The sequence below is a fragment of the Pongo pygmaeus genome, chromosome 22 (assembly GCF_028885625.2).
Source record: "Pongo pygmaeus isolate AG05252 chromosome 22, NHGRI_mPonPyg2-v2.0_pri, whole genome shotgun sequence".
NCBI classification, from domain to species: Eukaryota; Metazoa; Chordata; class Mammalia; order Primates; family Hominidae; genus Pongo; species Pongo pygmaeus.
In genome coordinates this window covers 39,984,227-40,006,000 of record NC_072395.2, presented here as the reverse complement: position 1 = coordinate 40,006,000, position 21,774 = coordinate 39,984,227, and the positions used below count along the sequence as shown (strand labels likewise).

General features: G+C 36.8%; 1 long non-coding RNA gene across 1 annotated transcript; it reads right to left on the bottom strand.

Annotated features, from left to right (window-relative positions):
- Positions 1-7,508: 7,508 nt before the first annotated feature.
- On the bottom strand, positions 7,509-19,980 carry LOC134738945 (uncharacterized). The gene is made up of 3 exons (XR_010125233.1): positions 19,870-19,980; positions 19,532-19,648; positions 7,509-7,592 (listed from the first exon to the last, which is right to left on the bottom strand). It is a non-coding gene; the product is annotated as an uncharacterized LOC134738945 (long non-coding RNA).
- Between the last annotated feature and the right edge of the window lie 1,794 nt (positions 19,981-21,774).

Here is a 21,774-nt window from a genome sequence, read left to right as displayed (position 1 = left end):
TAGTATACATTACTAAATCTACCAAAACCAAATAAAAACAGAAGACTTTTTAAAGAAAATGGTATTAACAGCTCTTTTACAAATTGTCTATTAGGTTGACCTATGAAGGTCTCAATGGCCACAGTGGAAACAGAAAATAGTTGAAAGATATTTCAAAGTTTTGAGAGAAAGTAGATATCAACCTAGAATTAAGTTCCCAAATCAACAGTAATTCAATAATGAAAGTCAAAAAATGCTCCAAATATTTCTAGTAACACATATGTTCACTTTTTTAGAAATTTATATGTACAGGCCAGGTGCGGCGGCTTGCCCCTGTAATCCCAGCACTTTGGGAGGCCAAGGCGGGTGGATCACGAGGTCAGGAGATTGAGACCACCCTAGCTAACACCTTGAAACCCCGTCTCTACTAAAAAATACAAAAAATTAGCCAGGCCTGGTGGTGGGCGCCTGTAGTCCCAGCTACTTGGGAGGCTGAGGCAGGAGAATGGCGTGAACCTGGGAGGCGGAGCTTCCAGTGAGCCAAGATTGGGCCACTGCACTGGAGCCTGGACGACAGAGCAAGACTCTGTCTAAAATAATAATAATAATAATATAAAAATAAAAAAATGTACAAATCTGTATATATTTCACTTCGATAATCAAAGAAATGAGGTCAAATGAGGGCAATTTTAACAATCTTTATTCCTAACTTTCTATTTAAACAACTTCAATATGAGCATCAACACCAAAAATTAAACACTGATAACAATATAATGAAGTAATCTACAGACCTTATGCAAATTTCATTTATTGTCCTAGTAATAGTGTTCCTTTTTCTGGTTCAGGATTCAATCCAGGATCACACATTTCATTCAGTTATGGGATTTCCTTCGTCTCCTTTATTCTAGGACAAGTACACTGTCATTCTTTATCCTCACGACACTTCTTTTTACTTAACCAAGTGACAAATTTAACATTGCAAGTAATGAGACACCCAAATAGTATGTGCCACCTGAAATGATGCCTTGTGAAGGGCATGAATCACTTTTGTGCTGTTCTTGACATAAATTCATAATGTTATTAAATTATCAAGAAATATCAAAGCCAAATAAATAAGCATTTTATAAAACAGCAAATTATTAATCTTCAAATGATTAAATGATCACAGAAGGAAGAGTGAGAGACTAGAAGAAATGATGGGCAAAGAAATTAATATACATATAGATAAATGTAAATTAATTGCTAGATAGAATAATTCATTGTACAAAAAGGAATAATTAAATTATATAAATAATGTATTCCCCCAATGTGTGCTTGGGGATTGTTCTTAAAGAAGTTAGAAATGTTAGATTTACTTTAGGTTCCTTAAGAAAGAATGTTAAAATGTCAGTAAACAGTTGAAAACAGAGGTGCTGTAGTCTAAATGTTTGTGTTTCCCCTAAATGTATATGTTAAAATATGAACCCCAAGATGATGATATTAGGAAGTGGGGACTTTTGGGAGGTGATCAGGCCATGAGAGTGGAGGCTTCATGATGCGATTAGTGCCCTTATAAATGGGGCCCAAGGGAGCTCCTTGGCGCTTCCACCATGCGAGGACATAGTGAGAAGGCACCATCTGTGAACCAGGAGATGGGCCCACACCAGACACAGAGTCAGCCAGCATCTTAATCTTGGACTTCCTAGCCTCCAGAACTGGAAGAAATAAGCTCTGTTTCTCACAAGTTGCCCAGTTCATGGTATTTTCTTATACCAGCTCAAAGTAATTAAGAAAAGGAGAAAAAACATGTTTTACTTGCAAAGAAAACAGGAAAAGAAGAACAATTAAGTCAGGCCAAAAGACAAATAAGTAGGAAGAACAAAATATGTGGAGATAAAAACACATATATTTTTTATTGAAATAAAATAAGTAAGATAAGCTCACTGGTTATAAAACAAATATAATTTAGCTGGATTAAAAAATGACTCTAGGCCAGGCGCAGTGGCTTACGCCTGTAATCTGAGCACTTTGGGAGGCTGAAGTGGGCGGGATCATTTGAGGTCAGGAGATCGAGACCAGCCTGACCAACATGATGAAACCCTGTCTCTACTAAAAATATAAAAAAATTTAGCCGGGCATGGTGGTGTGTGCCTGTAATCCCAGCTACTTGGGAGGCTGAGGCAGGAGAATCACTTGAGCCCAGGAGGTGGAGGTTTCAGTGAGCTGAGATTGCACCATTGCACTTCAGCCTGGGTGACAGAGCAAGACTGTCTCAAAAAAAAAAAAAAAAGAAAGAAAGACTCTCTATATTAATAAATGTTATTTATAAGGAAGACCTCAAGTGAATAGTAACTGAAAGAAAATATTCAAACTATATTGATATAATAAAACAGATTTTATACTAAAAATAATTATCAAGGATATACTGGATCCATGATAATAATAAAATTGTCATTTCTTTATTAGTTGTAGGGTAAAGATGATATATAATCATTGAAAGACACTTTTAAAGACTTGCAGAAATTGAGAAAGCAGCCATTTCTCAATTTTCAAGAAGGTCACTTCTCCGTGAATGTATCTAAGTCTTTGTTACTCCACTGGATGGGCAAACGTTCAAAAAATTGGCAAGATAATTTCATAAGACAAAGAGAAGTGTGAGGAGGGAAGGAAGGTGGAAGGAGCAGGGAGGAGCCAGAAAAGAGAAGGAATTACCCTGTTCTAAACGAAATTTTATTTAAAGGTAAAACAATGAATATTTAAATACTAATCCACAGGTGACAAATCTAAGGCCACACAGTGAAGAGCTCAAATACAGAGTGCTGAATCAGTTGGAAACTCAACATGTGACAGAGGCACCAAGTCAGTAGAAAAGGGCACACTAGCCATTAAATGGAGCTGGGACAGTTATTCATGTGAGAAATTAAGTTAGATCCATACCTACAGGATACACACACACACACACACAAATCAATTCAAGGTGCATTGGACCTAAAAGTGAACACTGAAAATTTAAAAATTTTTAAATGTGTCTCAATGTCTCTGTTGCCTCAGGGAAAAGAAATGTTTATTAAACAAGATACAAATAGCTAAAACAAGAAAGATAAGGATAAAAAGTAGATACTTTTAAAATTTCTTCTCATTAAAACAGTCAGTTTGTATGTGAAAATAAAAAACCAAGCTCTGGGAAAAGTAACATAATCTGCAAGAATTCTTATCCAAAGTATGTAAATAACTCCTATGAATCAACAACATAAAAAGTCAGCTATCCAAGCAGAGAGGTCAAGGTTTATGTACAGGCAATTCCTAGGGAAGACATCCAAATGGTGGGTGTGTGTCTGCATGTTTATCTGAAAGTGTGCTAACTTCAGCAGTAATAAGAGACATGTAACTAAAAACCATAAGAAAAAAATAATCATTTCATACCTCCATAAAATTAGCCAAATTAAAATTCTCTCTCTACTTCTCCCCTATCCCTCCCTCCCTCTCTCTTTCCATAAAAATGGCCAAATTAAAACTCTCTGTCTACTTCTCCCCTCTCCCTCTCTTTCTCTGTCTCTCTCTCTCGCTCGCTTGCTCTCATGCACACACACACACACACACACACTACACAGGCACATACACTACTATACACTACAGTAAATGTGACTGATTGCAAAGAGTAACAGAATATCTTATGCATGCTTGAGAGCAACAGTTGGTTCAACACTGTTTGAGAGAAAGTTGGTGAATCAAATAAAATTGTAAACGTGCATACCCTATACAATTCCATGCCCTTCCCCACCAGCCTCTCTCTCTTTCTCACTCAGAGCAAAATGTCCATTAAAAGATGAATGAACAAATCAATTGTAGAAGAACATCTTGAGGCCATCAATGGTTTCAGTCACATTTGCTTTCTTGAGTAGGATCCTGAATGTATGCTGTTCACTCTAAGTTCTTTATTCATTTTGGAATGCTGAAATATTTGATAATAATTTAAAAAATAAAAACAAGGTGTTACTGTAAGATGAAAGGAGCAGAAATTCTGATTTGAACTCCTTTCTTTTATTTATAGCTTATATGAGCCTGAGAAAAATCCCTTAACATTAGTAAACTTGTGTTTTCCCACTGGTACACTTTAATAATAATCACATCTCTTCTACTACTCACAAAATTTATAGGAAGCTCAATGAAATAATGCATATAAAAGTGCTTTGTAAGTCAAATAATCAAACAAATATTAGCTTTCTGATAAACATGTTGTTACCATTATAATCATGTTGTTACTATTATAATTACAATAAAAATAATTATCACCTGAGTAATTTACATGAGCTGATATCTTTGAAAACGATAATTTGAACCAAATGAGCTCTAATGAGCCTCTGCACCTAACATTCTGAAATTGATTTGTGACTAGAATCAAACATTGCAAAAGAGAAGGATGATGCTTATTGGTTTGTGCTATACAATAAGTGACAATCATCATAGTTATAATTCATGAAAATTGAAACAAGTAAAAGTAACACATTTAATATTACATAGGGCTAAATATATTCATTTCAATACCTATTGTTATGAGTTGAAATTACTTCACACTGAAAAATAAACTGAAAAGTTGGATTGAATTGGCCAAGTGCCTCTAATTGAATTTGAGAGTTAATTAAGTATAATACTGAATGACATGTAAGAAGATCAACACATTTTACCAGAAGTGCTTATTCAGTGATGCCACAACTTCTGAGAATATTAACACATTGGGTGAGACAATATTCTGCATCCCAGAGTTAACAACTAAAATGTTAACTGTATTTTTCCATCGCATTCAGATAGGGAGAATACGAGCACAGAGAGCAAGCCTTCGGACCTACTTATTAGAAAAAAAGTGTTCCTTCAGTGGGTTCTGGATCCTAAATATAAAACTGAAGGGAAACATGGTTCTTCTGAACAGTCCACTCCAGATACACACTAATGAAATCTTGCTTTGCAAAACTTGGTCAAACTTGACAAACTCTGGTTCTATTCATTAATACAGGATAATCACAAAACACAAATATAACAAACAAGGAATTATAGACAAAATGCTTAACAGTAAGGGCTGTGAAATAAACCTAAATCTAAGTGCTGTCTCCCCCACTTCCTGCATGACTTGTTTCTTCATCTGAAAAAAATGACAGTTACAACAGTAAAAAAAAACCTCATATGCAGGCATTCATTTCTGCAGAATTGAATCAGTGACTAATACGGTTATGTAATTCTTGGCACATAGTATCTCTTCAACCTCTCAGCGATGGTTAGCTGCTATAACCATGTGTTTGGGGGAAATTATGAGGGTAATTGAAAATTTTGCAATTAATAACCCTCAAAATATAGAATTATTTATTATCTATTTATGTAACTTAAATTTACCTACTTAAGACTCTGAATCACAGAGGTTATTGGTTATAAAATTTGGCCTGAAATTCATTAAGTACTATGTCTGTGATCTAAAATTACAGTACCTTTGCCTTCTAATATTTTGCTACAATTTATAAATAACCTGTTCTTTATTTATTTCTATGTTCCTGTACCCAATAATGTTTTCCAGAAGTTTTCTATCATCTGCTTTGGATCATTTTGTTCACTTTTGTTTCGTTTTAGTTAGATATAGTAGATTTTATTTCTGTTGAAGCTTACTTTTGCTTCTTTTCCTAATTTGAAAGTGCTTTAGCAAATTTCTCACTGCTTATAGCATTATTCTGAAAGTACCACTTAATAACATTTATATTTATAAACAAATTGTTTCCCCTATTAAAGATGCTAATGAAAATGAAACACTGTCACACAGCAGGAAGATGACAAAATGTTATCCAATCATACCCAACCAACTTTCTGGAAGTTTTGTTTACCATCATCAGTTTTAAATTCCTAGGCCTTCAAACTCAAACGGAACATCGCAGTCCTCTGATGCATCATCCTCATTTTTACATAAGAATGTCAAGATCTGCATCAGTTAGGCAAATTAATTCAGCTGAGATTCATTCAGCTGGAATAAACCAAACATACAGACTTTAAATTCTAAGTCATTTCCACTAAAACACATCAGTAATTTAATTTACATGAGTAAAATGTTATAAAATATGATAAGTAGTCCACTAAGCAGGAAACAATTTTTAAATATAAAATAAAAACACTTTAAATAATATTTAAAGCTTATGTGTTTTAACAAAAATGTTAATATTTTTTCCCCAAATTTTTAATTTTCAGGTATTTCTAGCCTCTGTTTAACGTTTTCAAGAACTTATATTTTGTAATTCTAAACAGTCATATAGTCTACTCACCTAGAAACCAATGAGATGTTTTTTTTTTAATGATTCAATGGAAAATGTCTTCAGTAAATATTTAGAGCACCAAAAGTTTCTACAAAAAGTTGTTTTGCATTTTAATATAATTTTAAAATTGTTGGCAATTAACATCCTAGAATACATTCAGTATTTTAGAAATTTGTGCTATTCATACATATTTAATATATCAGAGGTTTTTGTAATGTGTTAGATTACAAATCAGGTTCAATTTTGGACTGAAAAGCATGCAGACAAGATAAGAAGCTTCAATCATTGTTTAAATGCAAAGTTAGAGGTATTTTAGAGGCATGTTTTCTTGAGAAGGAAAATAAGAAGAAAAAAATCCCAAAGGGAAAGAGTGTTCTGAAATCCTAAAGAAGTATCTTATTGCTGGCATAAATTTTTCTTTAAGTGATCACAAAGACGTCAATTTCAAATTCCAAGTTTTTCATCTTTCTTTTTAAATGTTCATAATTTATTCATATATAATAGTATTTAAAATATCTCATCATTCATTTCTCCAAAATAAGTCTCCAAATACCAGACTTTGAAAGCCTATGAACAAACAAATTGTTTCCCTTATTAAAATGCTAATGAAAATGAAACACTCTGTCACACAGCAGGAAGATGACAAAATGTTATCCATGATGAAAGCTCCTAGCTACTTTTCTTCATTTCAGCACTCTTCATATTCCTCATCTTGCAGACCATTTTATTTAAAACATCTAATACAATCTTAAACATTTCTTTGTTCTATCCACACAAAAGTTTTTGACTATATATTACACATACTTTATATACTTATTTTAAAATTACATTTGAAAGTTTACTTTTAAGTCAACTTGAACATTAACCTAAATAAGACTAACTTAAACTTTAACAAATATTAATAACTTAAACATTAATCTAAATAGACTTATTTAGACCAAACTCTTTTAGAGAATATTTACATCTGTGTTTTAGAAACCGTGGAGCACAATAGGTAACTTTAAACCTCCTGCTACACCCATGTGGGGAAGCCTCTAGGCAGTAAATTCTCTTTGGTACAAATTAAAATTTGATACTTTATTGATATTGTTGATATTGGGGGTGAAGTAGGGGTAGTGATGGTGGTGATGTTGATGGTGGGTGTGAAGGAGGAACGGATTTAGTTGTTTTCCACTTATGAAGTGCCAGAAAGGTTCCCTCAAAGCTCTCAAAGTTACAGTATAACCCCAGCATCTGTTGATAAGACTTGCCTTTTACCTTGCCTGGACATCTTCACTTGTTTTGTGATAGGGCTTGACCATCCTCATCTTTCAGGTCTTGGGTAAAATGACGTGTCTTCAGAGAAACCTGCTCTAGGAAAAATAAAATAAAATGGCAAATCCTCTTTCCCAGTAAACTTTCTTTCACATTATCCCAATTTATTTCATATAGCCCCCATCACAATCTAATATTATCTTGTCTATATGATGCTGTACTTATCTATTGTCAGTTTCATTCTACTACAACAAATGAGGTCAAGCCCTTCTATGTCTTATTTGCTATTGTACTTAATCGACTCAATTGTTATAACTTGGCTTTTCATTTACATTTTACCGCACGAACAGAAAGTTCTGGCCATGCTGATATGGTCTGCGTGTAAGTCAAATATTCCTTGTAAATTAAAAACTTGGCATTTTGCTAACTGTATGTCTAGGTCATTCTCTCTGAGCTGAAAAGAAAGATCCAGGTTTGGGACCTGGAAAGTTGGCATATGGTTTCCCTTTCTTTATGATCTTCCAAGAACAGTAAACCCCTTCCCCTACTTAGTATCATCTTTGATCTTACCATGAGACTTATATTCTTAGTAGAAATTTAATTAAAATCCCCAGCTGGACCTTAGCCTTGTTTCTGATTTAGGTCCAACTCATGGGCCTCTCTGGCTAAAGACGACTTTCACTGATTTATGGATCTTATTCCCAGATTTCTTTGGTTACTGTGGGTTCCATAACTCTTACCTTGTCTGCTTGGCTTAACAATCTGTTGCCTATTTTCACTTGTTTTATTCTTATCATCCTCTGATATTTCTGGTTACAATAATTCAAAGGTGACACCCACAGCACCAACCACATGCCTTACGACAATGGGGATGACAACCAATTCAGTTCCTTTTTATTTTAAGGGCAGAATTCACATTTTGGCAGATATGAAACCAGTAAGAACCCTTCACTTAGAAACAAAATAAATAAATTGGACATATGCACCATAAATTAATATGAAGAACATCTGCTCAAATTATTACAAGTCATTATTATGGTCATAATGTGAACTCCACCCAATGTTACTGGGAATCCAATTACTCAACAGGCAAAATTTAACAAATCTGGTTTGAGCTTGTGATAAAGAACATGGCTATACTGGAGCTAAAAAAAAAACGAGATCATACTAAATCCTAGCCACATTCTATAAAACTGTATAACAGGTCATTAGGAATGCCTTGTTTTACAGACAGATATTAAGAGCTTGATTAAGAAAAAACATCAACAACAATTATTTTGTTGAGTAAGAAATTTCAGGAAAACTTACAAAGTGTTCTTTTTCAAACTTATGAAACTCCGTAAATGCTAATTTCACATTATGCTTGTTAACTGTACTTAAACTCTACTACAAGGCACAAAGAGATCCAATGCTCCTATGGGATTAGTTTCTACATCTCATGTGTATTAAGTGATATGTTTTTCCATGAGAATCACTGTGGTATAAAGGAGACTGTTCCAAGTTTGTGTCTTGGAAATTTGACATTTCTGAGTTCCCAATCTATGTCTGTGGCTTTCTCACCATGTAGTCCTGGGCAAGTTATATAGTATTCCTAAGTTTTGACTTATTTAGCTACAGAATGGGGATAACAATGACTAGTTTTCAAAATTAGTGTGAAATTTAGAGTTCAAAGAAAGATGTGAGACACATAGATCTCAATAAATGGTAATTTTTTTGTGATTATACTCCAACTAGTTGAAAAATCAGAAAAGCATTCAAGTATTGTAGCAGACATTGATGAGCTGAAATGGATATTAACACAACACACATCTTCAAATTTTAACTATTTTTAGGACAATCACTGATAAGTCTTGGTATGACAGAGAGACATGTCTATGTTATACCTTGGCTAAGGTCAATTGTGTCATGGATTGAGGTATACCTGCTGTCCTATCATTTCCTGGAATCAATAAACCAAATCAAAACCTCTTTTTTACTTTGAAAATGGCCACATCCTTGGTGCTTCTAAAACTCAGAAGGAATCAGATCAAAATAGAAAAGCACAAATGATAATGCCTGGCTTTTATTTGCATTCCCTTTTCTCACGTTGCATTGTGATATGGTGTATGTCTTCTTATTTCTCTCTCTAACAAAGGAAAACACTTCTACTAATAGACAAAAATTACTAACAGGCCAACCTCACACACTGAGTTTGCATTATTTTATAAGCTTTCAAAAAATGATGTGACATGTCCCATTAATGGCAGGTTAATATATTTCTATGTCATTTGTTTCATCTGCTGGAGCCACCAGGCAAGATCACACATATCTCTTCTACCATAACATTCATTGCACTTTTTACAAGGATTGATTGTGCCATAGCCTTTTTTCCCTTCTAAAAAGGGACTTCCAAAAGTTCTTAGCACTTATTCAATACAATAATGGATACAATAATGAATACATAATAAAGCCATGGATGAGTCAATGAGTGAACTTATACACAGCAGTGGAAGGGTGGAGATTATCAGCCAAATCTCCATGTTTTGAGGGCTTACTAGTGAAAGAAAGAATCATAAGCTCTAAGAGCAGAAGAAGAGAATTTCTAGCTGAATTACCATCAAAATAGTTAGGGAGATAACACATATGATATGGTTGGCTCTATGTCCCCACCCAAATCTCATGACAAATTGTAATTCCCAGTGTTGGGGATGGGACCTGGTGGGAAGTGATTGGATCATGGGGGGTGGACTTCCCCCTTGCTGTTTTTGTGACAGTGAGTGATACTGATGTTTCTGGTTACAGTAATTCAAGGGTGACTCCCACTGCACCAACTGTATTCCTTACAATGAGGGAGTTCTCATGAGATCTGGCTGTTTGAAAGTGTGTCTGAAAGTGTGCACTTCCCCTTAGCTTGCTCTCTCCTGCTCTACCATGGTAAGAAGTACTTGCTTCCCCTTTGCCTTCTGCCATGATTATAAGTTTCCTGAGACCTCCCAGCCATGCTTCCTGTACAGCCTGTGGAAGTGTGAGTCAATTAAATAATTTTTTTTCATAAACTGCCCAGTCTCAAGTAGTTCTTTATAGCAGTGTGAAAATAGACTAATAAAACCTATTAGACACAGATATTGAAAGATGAGTATGCTATGGATACATGACATGGAAGAGAAAGGATACTCAAGCAGAGGAATACTGTCAACAAGGATGCTGAGGTCAAGTAGGCCTGCAGATGAGTGGTGATTCAGCAACCTCAAGAAGCTGCAGGACTTGTGACTCAAGGGCGGGGGAGAGAAGAAGACAAGTCTGAAAAAGTGGATTGGCTAAAGAAAAGGCTCCTGTTGCAAATCCCAAGAATTGCATAAGAAAAGATTGGAAGTTGTTTCACTTAAGAGAAAATTTGTAAATTTGTAATTTGTAAACAAATGAGAAAATACCTTAAACTTCCAGGACCCCAAAGGAATACCATTTGAGCAGCAAGATTTTAAAACATGTTTTTGTTTTCAAAAATTAAAAAATAGTCTTCCATGCTGCTGGAAAGTTTATGTTGATTTTTTTTCATAGTTTTCAAATACAGGACTAGGCTTATTTAAATAAATAAACACTTTAAAGATATGTCAGTAGGAACAGTAAGGAAAAGGAACACAGTGGGTAAGTGGTAAATTAAAAAATATATACAAATTAGTAGGATTTGAGGTTATCACATGAACACAAATATAAACTGTTTGATATCACTCTCATATTTGGGCCTCACATGTGAAAGTGTTATTAAAGAATTTGCAAAACAAGGAGAAACATGCTTTACATGATTTTTGTCCACAATGTAGTTGTCATGAGACAATAGACTATTTGACTTAGCAAGTCTTCAGTTATATTGCCAAGTATATTGTTCATCACAAACGGCAAATCTTTCTCCAATTCAAATAAGAGAAACTTTACACTAAACTCTGTCTTTCTTTCACTATGAAAACCACGATTTCTTACTTGTTGCCACTTGCCATAAATCAGCTACTTTTCTAAGTAGTGATAGTACTCCCTTTGGAAGGGAGAGATTGTAAACTGTGATGTACCACTGCTGACAGGAGAATTTTTTATAAAGCCCAGTTGTTGCACACACAAACAAAACAATATCAGGTCATGAGAAACATTGTTTTACTCAAAGCCCTATTCATTTATATGATGTTTCTCAGTTACAAGGGAGCTGTATTGTATTTATGCCAATTAAAAATTCTTTCCATTTGGAGGAAAAAAAACCTCAAGGAATGTGCTTTCTAAACAAAAAAATAAAAATAATTACTACCATAGCTTATCAATTTCTTTACTCTGTTGATAAACAAATCACTTTTACTTTTAGCAGGCATTTAAAAGTAAATCAAGGCTTGAGTTGTTCTCAGAAAGAAAATTCCAAGACCTTAGAGAAAGCTGAGTAATTAAAATAGGAGACAGTTAACTTGCTTTTAAATGGAGGTACTAAAGTAAAAGCAAGACATAGCAAGAAAGTAACAATTCTTCTTCCCTATGCGGCTTTCACAAGCCAGCTACAGTAAATTATTAGTGAAGAAAAAAATATCTACAGTGATTCTCCATGAGTCAACAGTGAATCGTAAGAAAGGGCTGTGGTATAGGGAGAATGTTACATACATTTTTCAGATAGTATTGTTTTTGTTGGTTTTGAAGTACCGTTAAAACAATATTTCAATTATACCATTCGTGAATCACAAAGCTATTTTCAAAAAGTAGCATTTTGAAGTTTTTACTATGTAGATGATTTAAGTAGTGATGTCATACGAAAATAATCTCACAAAATTAAACTTAACATGAAGACTAAAAGTTCACTAGGCTTTTGCACTTGGTGTTTGAAATTTTAAAAGCCAAACTAAGGAAGGACAGAATTGCTTTTAAAATCAGAATACATGACAAAAATCACAGAACAGGAAGAGTCTATAGCCTATGTAGCCCAACTGTGTACCCAGTGGAGGAAAGTCTTCTAGATCAATGCTTTACTATAGATGGCAGTCCCCTGAGGATGTTGTTAAAATGTAGGTTCGGCATGGTGGTTGAGATTCTGCACTCATAACAAGTTCCAAAACAATGCCAATTATCTCGTGTGTGGACCTCAGTATATGCAAGAATTGTCTCACTTGTCTATTATGAACACTTTTCATGGCATGGGACTCATTGCTTTAAGAAGAAACAATTTGTTTTCCTCAAATTAAGTCAAAATTTGCCTCTCAATAATTTCCATCCATTGGTCCTAGTTCCAGCCTCCAGAGTCACAATTGCTGAGTCAAATTTATATTTTTACTGGAAAGATTGAACTTGAGAAATGTATCATCCTTGAATCTTTTCGTTGCTCAAAAATTACATCCCCAATATGATAATTTAGACAGGAATAAGACAGGGTGGTTGCAGGAGAATAGAAAATTCCAGGCAGCAATTACACATGACTAGCAAAAGGAAACTATTGAAATAGTTGCATAAGCTAGGGGCTGATAAGACCCTGAAAAAAACAGAGGATGAACCAATCTGGCTAAGGCCAACTGGACCCAACCCAAGCCGGTCCAATCTGGCTAAGGCCAACTGGACTGGATTTGACCTAAGTCTCACCTAGGACCTCATTATACACTCATCAACATACTAAGTCATACACCCACCAGCGTCATGATAGTTCTGAGAACAACCATATTTTGTGTAAAAACAGGTGGCACCACAGTTCCAAGAAATTTTAATGTTTGTCCAGGGGCCATCGTGAATATTCCACCCCTTGGTTAAAGAAACCCATAAAGGTAGAAACCTCAAAGCCTCTGGTGTGACACTCTGGAGTACACCTGTACTCCCTTTTCCTGAGTGTATACTTTTCACTTTGTAATATTAAATCTCCGTTCTTTCACCATTTTCCAACTTGTCCTTGCATTCTTTCTCGTGACAGCGTCAAGAACCTGGATACCAGCTGAGATCGAGGTCCAGCTGGCATTTGGGGACCTCCTCCAGCCTACTGGTATCATAATGGCTTTGAGTTCTCTCTGCTACACTGTTTGCTCTTTACTGGATCTGTTTCAACAGGTAAAGTCTATCTAAAATTCAGGCCCCAAAAGATAAACACAAGACTCAGTCTAGATTGGCTCTGGTGGTTATTGTGTGCTTCAAGTTATGATCCTACATTTCCATAAGGCACTTTGAATATGACTAAATTTATATAAAACCCATGGACTCAGATTTGGCCTAGCATAGCAATCAAAACTGACAATGTATATGGCTAATAATTCCCCAGAAAACAATCCCCATGTCAATGGGAATAATTAAATAGCTAACCTCCTCTTTTTCTCTCTCCCTCACTCTCTCACTCTCTCTTTCTTATGTAGAGAACTCTCAGGAAAATTTCCTTACTGGCTTAGTCACCTCGTTTACAACACCCTTCTCTCCCTTTCTTGTCATCACTCTCACAGTGTGGCCTCACACTTTTTAAAATTATTGAACTCCAGTGGCCTCCATCCCCACTCCAACTCAAGCCTTTACTAACATGTCCACACCCTAGCTGTCTCCAGAAACCACTTCTCTTCACGTCCTCAGATTCTGGCCACTGCTTCAACCTGAATGCCACCTGCTCTTTCATAACCCGTGCAGAACCTGATTTGTGTTTTTGCTGTGATCCTTGTGCCTTTGATCTCTCCATGCTGTACTCGTCCCTGGTGCCAATTTGATTTCACTTTTCTTTCAACCCAGTTTGCAACTTCTTATTCAAACAGTTTAAGAAGCCTCTTGCAATGTATCTGTAATGCCTCCTGCAGGGTCCACCCTTCTTTTCCCCAATTCCAGCCCTGGGAACTTCTCATTATCTGTTTTCTTTGCTCCTATCTGTACAAATGTGCACGGCTGGAGGAAAAAAAGTGGTTTCAACTTACTCATTTTATTAGAAATGAGAGTGATTCAAACTTCACTGTTGACTCTGTATTTCACTCCCTATAGCAACCGATCCAAACTTTTTTCAACATCTTGAAATCTCCAACCCTCCCCAGGAGCATAAATTTTAACAGATGAACAAATGATCTCAGTGAAAATTCTCTGAAATTATCAAGACCACCTGGCATATGATCTCTTAATTTCCCTCCTCTCCTTAGAGTTTCTTTGTATTTTCTTAGGACTTTTTTCTTCCCTCACTTTAGCTTGTTTGGAGGAAGACTCTCCCTTTTATAAATGCCACAGATCAAGTGTCTATATATTTCCCATTAACACTTTCCTGCTTGAATAATGTTCTATCAGTTACAGATTCTGTCTTGTCTTTTCAGTTTCTACTGGTTTTATACTCTATTACCCATAAACATGCTCAATTTCCATGTCCTCTAACTACCTTTCTCTTAAGCCTATCTCTTTTGTTTTTACCTATAAACTTGTTGAATTAAGCCAGTGCTTCCTGCCTACACTTTAACCAAATACTGTCTTTGTAAGCCTATGCAGTTTGAGTCTCCTTCATTTTTCTCACCACTATCTCACCACTGAAACCCGTCTGTTGAAAGTTACCTCTGATCAAGGTTAACAGCATTTTCTTATTCATGCTCCCCTTTGCCCTCTCTGTGGCATTTTATATTACTGTTCTTTCCCAAAGCTTCTTTTTATTGATTCCATTAACTTGTATTACTCTGGCTCATCGTATCTCTCTGCTCCTGTGTCCAATAAAATAAAAAACCTCCCACATAGCACATGCATTTCCTATCTCCTTCACTTTCTATTTGAAGTTAATAATATAATCTCAGCCTTCTCTCTGTAACTGTTCATCTACCACAAATGTAGCATATGACAATGACTTCCACATCTGTATTTTTATCTCATATGTCTCTGTCTATAGTTTTAGAGACATAAAGGCATCAATCTACTGCAATAATTTCATGTAAAAATTCTAAAGATGCTTCAAAATATTCAAAATTTTTCTGATTAAGTTTTTGCTTAAATATTCCTCTCTCCTATTTTTCTATCTTGGTTGTCAATATCATCATCAATATAATACCCTAAGACATCTATGTTATGTCTCATCTCTCCTTACATAAATCATTCAGCCAGCCGGACACAGTGGCTCTCACCTGTAATCCCAACACTTGGGGATGCTGAGGTGGGAGCATTGCTTGAGCTCAGAAGTTTGAGACTAGCCTGGACAACATGGCAAAACCCTATCTCTACAAAAAAAAAAAAAAAAAAAAAAAAGAATTAGCTGTGGTGGCACATGCCTGTAGTCCCAGCTACCTAGGAGGCTAAGGTGGGAGGATCATTTGAGCCTGGGAAGTGCAGGTTGCAGTGAGCTGTGATCAAGCCACTGCACTCCAGCCTGAATGACAGAGTGAGACCCTGTATCAAAAAAAGAACAACAAACAAAAACTACCCAGCCAATCCTGTTATTACTTTTGTCTAATATCTTTCACATTCATTCTATTCATTCTCTGCTTCTCTTTTCACTGCTTTAGTCTAGGTTCTTATCATTCCTCAGAAGGTATATCATAATAGCCTCTTAACAGGTCTCTGACTTTCCACACCTTTAATCCATGCTCCATGTTGCTAGCACTAAAATCCGTCTCTTCTCCAGACAGATTCCATACCCCTTCAGGAGGCACACGTTATTTTCTGTGGCCTGACTCCTACCATATCAGTGTACTCTCACCCAGTCTTCTCCAAATACTGCATGCTTATCTTCAATTCACATTCTTCTCTCTGACTAAAAATGTCCCCTTCTTAATACTTGTTGAAATGTGCTCTTCATTTAATTATCCATTTCCAATTGCAGCACGTAACCTATTAATAGTTCCCTAATTTCCCCAGCTGGGAATAATACCAGCGTTCAGTCAATTCCTGCGATCCCTGTTTGTTTCCTCAGTTATGAAACTTATTGTTGAGTATGCCTTCCTTGCTTTTTGTCTCTAACTAGATTGTAATCAGGCTGAGAATAAGGGTACATCTCTCCACCTTGAACAGTGGCTATTGAATAGTCTTTTATTCTTACTGAATTAAATTTCCTTTGAATGACAAATTTAAAAAAACCTAGATTAAGGTTTCACCTGTAAATTTTTTATCTTTGAATTATTCATTGAGAAAATTCATATTCAAATATAATACTGATGAATGTTTTGCCTTTAGAATTAGGAAGTCACAAAATATGGACCACTTTTAGATAAAATATAGACAGAAGCCAGAAGTTCATTTATTTAGCTTCCCCTATATAATTTCAAATTGGGTTGCTGTGAATCACAGAAGAGCTAAGGTAAACAGCTCTTTTAAGGTATGATTGTTTTTCTCCAATGTAAGAAGATGAGAGTTGAGTAAAACTGTTTGGTGGCCAAAGGGTAGTCATAGTATTGCTTTCAAATATTTATCTTGAAATATCCATGTCATTAGGGACAATTCCAGTACTTGCTCTTTTAGTGCTATTAAAAACAACAGTCATGAGTTGCTATTTTCTTGCTTATAGATCACTTTCTATTTGTCTCTGATGGCCTCACAAATCACACCTCTGATGCTGCCTTATATAAATGGAGGTGGATTTTTCTACTACCTACTTCCTCCTAGAATGTGTAGTGTTGGCCAGAAGATTCTTTGTATGTTCTGAGAATTTTCTAGTTTTACCTCTGAAAGTAGTGTAGGCATGTATGTGTGTGTGCATGCACGTGTGTGTACGTGTGCATAGCACATGGTTGAATGTATGTTGACAGGAAAGATAGGTGTGGCCAAGCCATTTCTGTGCTCAGCAAAGCAAAGAAATAGAGCTTTCCTACACCCTGAAGAATGCCCACCCTTCTGCTGAACTGATTTACCTAGATATGAGCTATGAAAACATTTGATAAATGAATTTACAAGATATGAGTAATGATTGCCCTAACCTAACCTCAGAAGCAACATCTCATCACCTTTACTATTTCCTATTCATTGTAAATGAGTCTGAGTCTAGTCCACACTCAGGGGTATGGACGCCTGCCTCCCAGGGGCATGATCACCAAGAGCCCTCTCAGAAGGTGCCTATAGAATATATAACCACCTACTTACTCACCAACTCTGTCTCCGCAGACTCAGGAGACTCTCTGGGTGCCTTTCCTTTTAAAGCCCAAAAAGGCCAATTCAAAGCCATTCCTCCCTAAAAGGGAAAAGAGCCAACTGACCTGACAGTGAACACAAACTAAATCCCATTCCAGTGGTCCCTTTAAGGCAGTATGAGGACCATTAAGTGTTTATCAAGAGAGCTTAACAGGCCAGTTGCAGTTTCTGTAACCTATGGCTATTTATGGATTAAATCAACAAATTAACTAACTGCAACTGGCTATCTATTGATTGACTTATTGATTTAATCAATAAATAGCCACATGCTACAAAACCAGTGACATGACCGAAAAAAAAAATCACTAAACTCTCATCAAACATAATTGAAAAATCAAATTGTTTACTTGAACCCTACAGAGACAATAAAGGTGAGGTACATATTCTGGTGAAGGTTGGTAGAATGTGGTCTTCTTCTTTGGTATCTTTCCTTCTAATTTCTAGTCCCCATTTACTCTTGCAATCAAAATAATCTTTCTGTGGGGCTGACACCACATGCAATGGGGTGACTTCAGAGAAATCAACCATAATACATGATAGTTTATGTTTAGGCTTCAGAATCTCACCAAGGTTAATACATTCAACATGAATGCATGTTCCCCTGGCCCAGAGGCCCTGATCTGACTCCAGCTACCTTTCCCACCCCACCCACTGTTATGCTTTCCTGCCTCTTTACCATCCACACTTCCTATCACTTTATCTGTCATTGCCTTCATGATAGTTTGCTTATCTTTTAACGTGTGATCACCTCTGCTAGAATGGAAGCCACTTGAAAATGTTTACCAATTTTGTCACCATGGTCTGTTTAGCTCCTAGATAAGTATTTAGAACATAACATATGTTCAGTAAATACACATGTGTAAAGTGTTTATCTTTATAAATTAATGAATGAATCTATCAATCAAAATAATCCTCTATTAACATATCTATTATCCATCACTCACGGAATCCAAAAGCAGTAGATGTTGCTTAGGTAATAAACATGGCTATTTTTTTAAAAAAGAAAAAAGTTTAATAAACAAAAATTTGGCATTCTAGTAGTATATTTTGAGTAAAGGCAACTGAAATTAATTTCAGTCTCAAGCAACTACTATTCTAAATGTTGCCTTAGGGTTTTCACATCTTTTCAAGATAGAAACAGAGCATAGTGAATAGGACTTGTACATAGAATTCTCTAATCCCTGGCTTCTTGAGTCATCTGAAATAACTTTTAACAGGCTTGTGGTTTGGGCTTTGTTTTGTTCTGTTTTGCTTTCATGTCACACACTGAAAACTTTAAAAACACAAAAACAATTTGGCTAGGAGTCAAATAATTAAACAACTGGATTAGCATTTTAGAGCTGATTTAAATTAACGGGGAAAGCAATTTTTACCCAATTTGTGTTAATCCAGTGTAAAAAAAAGTATTCTATCTAAAAAAAATACTTTACAATAAGTTAAATTCTACATCCTGCTGATCAACTAAAAATGTTTATTAATCAATAAAATGCTACTGCTAAATTAGTAGTCTAAAAGCTGTCTACTTCACAGAAAACCTTAATCAAATGTGGAAATACGATATACATAATTTTACTTCTAAGATATATATCAAAGTAGTTCCATTATAATTTAAAACTTGAAAACTGCCTCTCAAAACATGAATTTTTGAATTCGTTACGAATTTTTTTTCAAATATGCACTTTATTTCTTGTCTCAAAAAATAGAAACATTTGCCATAAAAAAGATACCTTAAAGTAAACCTAAATTGTTGAGGTAAAATGTACAAAACGTGTTAATTATCAAGAGTCAATATAGCCTTTAAATTTTTTTTTTTTCCTGAAGAATACCTGGAGATCAGGACTGTTCTATTTTCTCCCTTTGTGCTTTCCTTGAACACCACCAGCTTCGGTACCCTGCACATTTTTAACCTTCCTCTTTAATATCCCAAGTTTGTTTCTTTATCTTCTAAACTGGGTACATTTTCCAAACACACTGGTAAGAAAACTTACATTGGGGAGGAGCCAAGATGGCCGAATAGGAACAGCTCTGGTCTACAGCTCCCAGCACGAGCGACGCAGAAGACGGGTGATTTCTGCATTTCCATCTGAGGTACCGTGTTCATCTCACTAGGGAGTGCCAGACAGTGGGCGCAGGTCAGTGGGTGAGTGCACTGTGCGCCAGCCGAAGCAGGGGCGAGGCATTGCCTCACTCGGGAAGCGCAAGGGGTCAGGGAGTTCCCTTTCCAGGGGTGACAGACGGCACCTGGAAAATCGGGCCACTCCCACCCGAATACTGTGCTTTTCCGACGGGCTTAGGAAACGGTGCCCCAGGAGAGTATAGCCCGCACCTGGCTCAGAGGATCCTACGCCCACGGAGTCTCGCTGATTGCTAGCACAGCAGTCTGAGATCAAACAGCAAGTCGGCAGCGAGGCTGGGGGGAGGGGCGCCCGCCATTGCCCAGGCTCGCTTAGGTAAACAAAGCAGCCTGGAAGCTTCAACTGGGTGGAGCCCACCACAACTCAAGGAGGCCTGCCTGCCTCTGTAGGCTCCACCTCTGGGGGCAGGGCACAGACAAACAAAAAGACAGCAGTAACCTCTGCAGACTTAAATGTCCCTGTCTGACAGCTTTGAGGAGAGCAGCAGTTCTCCCAGCACACAGCTGGAGATCTGAGAACGGGCTGACTGCCTCCTCAAGTGGGTCCCTGACCCCTGACCCCCGAGCAGCCTAACTGGGAGGCACCCCCCAGCAGGGGCAGACTGACACCTCACACGGCCAGCCAGGTACTCCAACAGACCTGCAGCTGAGGGTCCTCTCTGTTAGAAGGAAAACTAACAGAAAGGACATCCACACCAAAAACCCATCTGTACATCACCATCATCAAAGACCAAAAGTAGATAAAACCACAAAGATGGGGAAAAAACAGAGCGGAAAAACTGGAAACTCTAAAAAGCAGAGTACCTCTCCTCCTCCAAAGGAACGCAGTTCCTCTCCAGCAACGGAACAAAGCTGGACGGAGAATGACTTTGACGAGCTGAGAGAAGAAGGCTTCAGACGATCAAATTACTCCGAGCTACGGGAGGATATTCAAACCAAAGGCAAAGAAGTTGAAAACTTTGAAAAAAATTTAGAAGAATGTATAACTAGAATAACCAATACAGAGAAGTGCTTAAAGGAGCTGATGGAGCTGAAAACCAAGGCTCGAGAACTACGTGAAGAATGCAGAAGCCTCAGGAGCCGATGCGATCAAATGGAAGAAAGGGTATCAGCCCTGGAAGATGAAATGAATGAAATGAAGCGAGAAGGGAAGTTTAGAGAAAAAAGAATAAAAAGAAACAAGCAAAGCCTCCAAGAAATGTGGGACTATGTGAAAAGACCAAATCTACGTCTGATTGGTGTACCTGAAAGTGACGGGGAGAATGGAAACAAGTTGGAAAACACTCTGCAGGATATTATCCAGGAGAACTTCCCCAATCTAGCAAGGCAGGCCAACATTCAGATTCAGGAAATACAGAGAACGCCACAAAGATACTCCTCGAGAAGAGCAACTCCAAGACACATCATTGTCAGATTCACCAAAGTTGAAATGAAGGAAAAAATGTTAAGGGCAGCCAGAGAGAAAGGTCGGGTTACCATCAAAGGGAAGCCCATCAGACTAACAGCGGATCTCTCGGCAGAAACCCTACAAGCCAGAAGAGAGTGGGGGTCAATATTCAACATTCTTAAAGAAAAGAATTTTCAACCCAGAATTTCATATCCTGCCAAACTAAGCTTCATCAGTGAAGGAGAAATAAAATACTTTACAGACAAGCAAATGCTGAGAGATTTTGTCACCACCAGGCCTGCCCTAAAAGAGCTCCTGAAGGAAGCGCTAAACATGGAAAGGCACAACCGGTACCAGCCACTGCAAAATCATACCGAAATGTAAAGACCATCGAGACTAGGAAGAGACTGCATCAACTAACGAGCAAAATAACCAGCTAACATCATAATGACAGGATCAGATTCACACATAACAATATTAACCTTAAATGTAAATGGACTAAATGCTCCAATTAAAAGACACAGACTGGCAAATTGGATAAAGACTCAAGACCTATCAGTGTGCTGTATTCAGGAAACCCATCTCACGTGCAGAGACACACATAGGCTCAGAATAAAAGGATGGAGGAAGATCTACCAAGCAAATGGAAAACAAAAAAAGGCAGGGGTTGCAATCCTAGTCTCTGATAAAACAGACTTTAAACCAACAAA